Raw genomic sequence first — 7,227 nt, forward strand, 5'->3', positions numbered from 1 at the left:
CCTCAAAATAAATAAATAAATAAAACCTGTGTGAGAGGTTTAAGACTTCAGTAGTGATTGTCATTTTAGAGTAATTAGGGATGAAATTATCTAAAATTAAGAGTAAGAATTCACTTGTGAAAATCATTAAATTCATTATCTAAACTTTGATGTCAAAATCAAAGTTTATTAAAAGCTTGGTCTAAATTCAGGAGCAAGGCTATCACTCTTCATCTTTGCCTATTAATTTAATATTTAATTTTTGGCTCCTTTATGCTGACTCTTAATCACTTCGGGCTACCTAGGATCACATATCTATGAAGAACAGGCTTAATCTAATTCAAATTGAATAAAAAATTTACGAAAATATATTAAAAAAAAATTGTAAGGAATCGATTCCTTAGAGGTCCAAACAAATTGATGTAAGGACTTCAGGAAAGGAAAAAATAAGCGCTTGCTTAAGAAGGACGAGAACCGGTTTTAAGGCCGGCTCTTCTTTTCGGGGATTGAAGAATCCAAATCGAACCGGTCCGTTGACGGCTTTTTATTATTGCCTGTGCCTGCGCGCCTTCCATTCAGTTCACCAGTCAACGGTCAGTCGCCGCTCTCCTTCCTTCACCAATCTCCAACTGTTGAGTCGCTCAGCCGCCAGAGCTCCACTGAGTTCAGCCTCTTGCCTGGCCTGAGTAAAGTTAACCTCATCGCTTCCGCAGCAAAGCTCTCTCTCTCGAGTCCGTTGCCATTGATCATCATCCTCGCGTCCCTATTCAGGTAGCTCTCTCTCTCGAGTCCGTTGCCATTGATCATCATCCTCGTGTCCCTATTCAGGTAGCTCTCTCTCTCTCTCTCTCCCCCCCGTTCACACCGTAACCAGTCTCGCAGAGTTTTTCTTTTTGGAACTTGATGTTTGCCTGTAACAGGCATCTATGGTGGAAGAAGAATCAATGGAAGTTGCATTAGAAATTAATCAAGTTGGAATGGTTGTACTTGAAAGACGGCGGAGAAACAGAGGATGTAGCCTTCGTGCCCAACTTACGTTGTCTAAACGTTCATGGAGTAACTCACACGTGTGCCTGGTCGTCCACACTTCAACCCCTGTCCATTCGGAGCCAGAAACTCTCCAGCCACATTGGCGCTTCCCCTTTGGAGGTCCTAAACTCCTTTTCTCTTGTTGCTTCACTATCATTTATATCTATTTCATTTAACTAATTCGCAGTGCCGGTTTGTAGTTTGTAGTTCAGAGGCATGCTTGATTCTTATATGTTGCTAAGTCCCTCGGACGATCTACACCTTGCCTGAAAATGAAATTTGATTTCTCCTTTCTGCTCTTGGGGATTAGAGATTTTTCTTTGATGATTACAACGTGTTTGGCTTGCCTGAAAAGCCTAAAGTCACGATCTCTTTCTGTTCCGGTTTGGTTTGAATGTAATGGGAAGGGAGGTTAGAACATCACTTCATGCTTGAATAGACTGAAGGAGAAAAATGTGGCAACACCATTGCAACAAGGTTAAACGTTTAAGTGTATGGTTAGCATCCTAAATGAGCTGTTCAAAATGGATTGGATTCTTAGTCTATCTTCTTTGGGAAAATATGGGAGGTACTGCTCGAAGAACTAATAGCTAAATATGAACAAGGAGCTTTTAGAACATACAAGGATTGTTTTCTCTGTTTAGTGGCTGTTCCTTCGAAAGGGATGGAAAATCTAATGAGTAATCCTGTACTGATATAGCATGACTAGAGCAATATGCTGCTCAGAATGGTTGCTTTGCTAGATTGCGCGACATCTGAATGCTCATGGAGGGCTTCACACACGTGCCTGGTTGTCCACACTTCAACCCCTGTCCAATTGGAGCAAGAAACTCTCTGCTCATATCCGCGCTTCTCCTTTGGAGGTCCTAAACTTCTTCTCTCTTGTTGCTTGACTATCCTTTTTATGCATTTCACTTAACTAATTCACAATGCCTGTATGTAGTCTGTAATTCAAAGGAATGCTTGATTCTTGTATGTTGCTAAGTCCCTTGGACCAATGCATGGCTTGCCTGAGAATGAATTTTGATGTCTCCTTTCTCCTGTTGGGGATTAGAGATTTTTCTTTGATGACTACAACTTGTTTGGCTTACTTGAAAAGCCTAAAATCATGGTCCTTTTTCTTTTCCGGTTTGAATCGAAGGTAATAGGCAGGGAGGTCTGAACATCACTTTATGCTTGAATTTTGAAGCATATGGTTTGTATCCTAAATGAGCTGTGGAAATGGATTGGATTTTCAATCTGTCTTCTATGGGAAAACAGCGAAAGGACTGCTCGAAGAACTTCTTATTGATAATACTAAACAGGGAGGAGTTCTTTAAAAATACACAAGGATTGGTTTTTGTTCTTGGTGGCTTTCCTTTTGAAAGGGTTGGATAATCTAGTGATTAGTTTTATACTGATGTAGCATGACTAGAGCAATATGCTGTGCAGGATGGTCGCTTTCCTAGATTACACAGTTTTGTTCAATTACCTGAGAATCTAAGACATCTTATTGAAGTCCTTAAATCTTGCCTTTAGTGTGACGAAAGATTATTGATGGGCTTCACTAGCATTTTCTACACTTGCTGTACTGAGTACTGATGCTTATGGAGTGGCAATGCTTGAAACAGACACCTTGTCTGCAAAAGCTGTACTTGCGGTAACAGTACAATAAAAAACACTGGTGAATCTCCTCTTCATTGTCTCCCCGTTTCAGCTGTCTACACTTTTGAATTTCACCAACATCCATATTTGTGATGGAACTTCATAAGAACTCAATCTTCAAAATTTTGCCACTTTTCACCAAAAAAGGAATGTTCAGTTCATGCTGTCATCAATTTGGTTGGCACAATAACAAAGCTATTTTAGATCTTGATACTTTTTTGCCGAGTAAGCAGTTTGATGGGTGTATGCATTGGTTCGTGTCCCTGCTCGTAACAATTTTTCAGAAGTAAGACCACTTCTAAGAGTTATTGAACTTATAGTGCCCCACCCCCACTCCTAAAAGTTACTGAAGCTATGGTAGCATCTCTGAGAAGTTCTCATGGAATCATTTACACGGTTGTGCAGGCCATTGACCAGACGACTCAGATGGTTCTATTCAAGTTGCTCAACTGTCATGTATTTAATGATATAAATGGTTGCATTTCCATTGGCAAAGAAGTATGTTATCATATACATAGAGCAGTACTGGCTACTTTCTTTTCTCTACCAATGGATTGTAGGTGGAACTTCATCACGTCATTGTTATAATTTTGCGATTTTACTTGTGATTTGTTCATATTTTTACTATGACTGCATAGTCTCTTGACCCTGTTATCACTTGACTTTATAGGCAAGCGTCTCTCATGCAACAAAATCTGACGGGCAAGAATTGGCAATCAAGGCCTACAAGACTTCGGCGCTGGTGTTCAAGTAAGTGTGATGTTTTTTAGTTTTTTGCAAGGCCCCTGCGTGGGCGTTTGAAGCTGCAATACTGCATTTGCTACAAGTTTGTGACTTTACTCTTTCTAGAATTAACGATTGATATACAGGTTCTGTTTGTTGTGATGGCAGTCACTGCCAGATTGTGGAGAATGTTGGCTTGTTTCATCTGATACCTTTTTTTCTCTTTTATTAGGAGCTACTGTTAGTTCTTTTTCTTTAGTATTTGGCCGAAAGAAGCTATACTTAATTTGCAATGCGATTTTTCTTCAATTCTACACTGTCAATTTTGTAGTGGTATTTCGTGGATTTAGTTTATGGTAGGTTTCATTTTCTTTTCCCTCTATTTGTTATTGTATGATTTTTTATTCCATCGAGGGATGAGGCCGTCGAAACAGCCTCATCAATATAAAAGAGTTACATAGGAGACCTCAGGCCAACGATATCTGCCCGTTCGATTTCTGTTCTTTATTACCTCTCCCCCACCGCGCCCCCTCCCCAACGTGATGGGCTCTCTTGATACTTTTTACCTCAGCAATGAGAACCTTTAATTCTTCTGGAGCAAAGCCTAAGTCATAGAGTGTTATTGAAGTTAAGTTGTTCTTCTGCTACCAAATGGTCTTAATATTAGATGACTCTGAAGTTGATGTCATGAAAAACTACGGATGGTGATCTGACTTCTAAGCCTTGGAGCAAGCTATATGCCTACCTATATTTGGATGCCAAACCGTATTGTAGCTTACTTCCGACAAACATAAACCGTCAGAAGAGAACTGTGATGATTGACTTGCACTGAACTCTGCATCTTACCTTTTGGAAGTTCTCAAGTGATCACTTATCCGGATTTGTTCCCTTGACTCAACTCATGTCGTGTGACTCACTATTGTCTTGATTGATTAGCACCACGCATTTAGTCCTTTTGATACTCCATCCGAACTGGGTTCCACCATGAACTATAACTCTTAGCTTCTAAGGTCTACATAGATACAAGTAGGTGTCAGTTCCTATATTCACACGAACTCCATACATATGGAATTATTATACTCATCTGAACCTGGACCAGCATTACCATCGAGAATAGTCCACAGTGAGACTAATACTGTAAGGATAAAACATCAATAAACAGTACTTATTAACAAATTTTCTGTTTAGCCAATTCATATGCCTTTAACCTTTGTTTTGGCATTCCAAAAATAGTCGATTTAACAAGCACTTGCTTCTGTCTGTGTTACTCCATGAATTTTAAGTAGTAAACGATTATCAGTATAGCATCTTGCAAAGCTTTTGATGCAGGATCTAACTGTACTTAGTGTATGAATTTCCAACAGGCTATGTAGTGAGCTTTGGACTGTGATGTTTTCTTGTCATGCAAAATATTATATAGCCCTGGGACCAAATTTGCAAAGGCACCCTAGGAATTACTAGATCTGAGTGGAAGCCACTTGTGCCCACCAGATGTTCGTAGTGCATCTGCTTGTTGTTGCATCCCTCTTAGGAAACTTTTTCTTATGAAAACCCAATGCATGGATTTATGATGCCGAGAAAATGCTTCACGCATTTGTGTTTGTTTTACGGAGAGATGTTATAATGCGGTCTACAGGGAGTAGCTATCTAAATTTGCGTTCTTCTATGGATGAGGTGACATTTACATTTGCTGTCATTTACTATTGTAATTGTTAATAACTTTTTGTTTATGCTTTCTCTTTCAGTGATATATACTGAAGACGCTAGATTTGGTGAAAAATGTGGGAGAGGATGTGATTTGGATAATAACTAGGAAGGACATTGAAGACATGTCTACAAGACTCTCATGGGGTTATCTCAGGCTCTCACGAAGGGGGACGCTAATGCTATAGAAAAGGCAACTGATCCTGGCGATAATACTAAAGCTTGCGGTAGAGTCCAACTCAGATACAGATGTAGATGAAGATTCGGAAGGAAATTAGTCAGCTTCCAAAACCGAGGTGCTGGCTCCTGTTGACAAGAAGGCTTCTAGGAAGGAGAACAAAAAGAAGGTCAAAGAGGAAAAAAGGGAAGCGAGGAAAGACAGTCTACAAGGCCGCGAAGAAAGAAGGAAGAAGTTGGCGAAAGCCCATGGGACTGGTAGTTCGTTTATGGTAGTGGTATTAATATACATACCCGGCATTTCTCAATAGAGAGGAGTCACGTATCGTATAAGTTTAATTTACTGGATCTGTAGATGGCTTTGCACTTTTCAGTGGTAGCCCAGTTTAAGCTTAGAGTAAAGCGAGAGGGATAAGATAAGTTATGTTGGTCTTGTATTGTGTCAGGGTATCGTTATTAGATGGTGTTGGTCTATTGTTCCAAGGTAAATTGTATAGCAGCTTCTTCCTTTTTCCTATCTTTTTGCTAGTTATTATAAGGAAGGAGGCCTTGGTAGGAGTTGGTTATGAGCTAATGGAATCCTGGCTCCGATCTGCTATTGATAGTTAGATACCTTAGGTGATTTTAGTTTGATTTTTTCACATATTTTCTGGGGTGAGAAAATGAGTAGTTTTGATCTGTTGGATTGAGAATTCTCGGCTGGCTTGATTTTGAATTGCTATCATGAGATTTAAGGCCTATTGCTTTACTGAGGTGAGGATCAAAGACTGGCAACGCAATTGCTAGGCAGATTGTGAAATTTGCCAAACCAGGAGTTGATGAAGCACCATTTTGGGAGTACAATATCAATCGCATTTGTTTGTTTTTTGTGTTACCCAACCTCCACAAGTGTCATTGGTTGTGACTTCTGATAAACCTTTTAACAGTTGGAGCATTTGGAGCCTTCAAAGGACGATGGCTGACTTTTTAACTCAGAAATAATGATGGATCTACAAGAATAGATTATGAAAATCACAAGATTTATTACAAACAACATGTGACAAAATTGATACACAAATACAACATATTGTTGAAATTTCAAATATCGGTTGGCACATCTTCAAAAAGCTTAGCTATCTCTTGAAAACGGTTAGAATCTCGCATGAGAAGACATGCCAAAGCAAGTACCACTAAGAATATATTGATGACCAACCACATTACTAGAGATAGACTTATCCAAAGAAGCAACTCAGAAGCAATAGTCCCGAAAATGATGTACAAGTACCAGTATATTACGTCTGGCTCGAGGGTCTAGTCACTTGGATAAGTGTGACGAGATAGATGACTTCACAAATGATGTAAAATTGTAGAGCTAGGGGGCTCAATGCTTCGATATGCTATGAATTGAAATGTTCGATAACGAGTAATTTGAAAGAAGTGAATATAATATGAAATCTCTTAGTCGAGTTGAAGCTTTCTTGTTGTTGATACCGTTATGGTTGTCCGTTCTCCCTTTACCGAATTAGGAAGAAATCAATTCGAAGAAAAACATACTAAAAAATAGAAGGAAAAAAAAACGACTTGCTACGAATTGGTCCTCTAAGGAAAGCCTTTAGAACATATTCAAACGAATGTACAAGGTAGTACCTTTCCGATATCACTGGGTGATCGGCCATGCTTTGGAGATGTTGGATCCGAATGAACTCTGAGATAGTTTTTGAGCTCTGTGAATAATTAAGTGGAAGAGGAACTCGGGGGCGGGGGGTAAATAAAGGGCCGAACCCGCATGCTTTTTGGGAACCCGAAACTTTTCTTTGTTCAGTAATAAGGCCTGGGCCGTCAGATTACATGAACGGTTGGAATGATTTGAACCGACACAGCAAAATGCCGCGTTTGCTAATGGGGCCGTCAAAATACACCATCGGCGGGAATGATTTGAACCGGCATAAGCAAATTCCTTTCTTGTCCATGGCGAGGCAACAGAATTTCGGT

The 7,227-nt window shown here is 39.7% G+C and overlaps 1 long non-coding RNA gene across 4 annotated transcripts; it reads left to right on the forward strand.

The window, feature by feature from the left end:
- Positions 1-578: 578 nt before the first annotated feature.
- LOC104444395 lies at positions 579-5,783 on the forward strand. Of its 4 annotated transcripts, none has more exons than XR_005550939.1 (5): positions 579-807; positions 900-1,871; positions 3,058-3,208; positions 3,323-3,402; positions 5,121-5,783. It is a non-coding gene; the product is annotated as an uncharacterized LOC104444395 (long non-coding RNA). The 4 variants fall into 4 exon arrangements; XR_005550937.1 differs by having other exon boundaries at positions 3,058-3,150; positions 5,121-5,782; XR_005550938.1 differs by lacking the exon at positions 3,058-3,208 and having other exon boundaries at positions 900-1,128; positions 1,709-1,871; positions 5,121-5,777.
- The last annotated feature ends 1,444 nt before the right edge of the window (positions 5,784-7,227 follow it).

This window comes from Eucalyptus grandis, chromosome 5 (genome assembly GCF_016545825.1).
Source record: "Eucalyptus grandis isolate ANBG69807.140 chromosome 5, ASM1654582v1, whole genome shotgun sequence".
In the NCBI taxonomy this organism is placed as follows: Eukaryota; Viridiplantae; Streptophyta; class Magnoliopsida; order Myrtales; family Myrtaceae; genus Eucalyptus; species Eucalyptus grandis.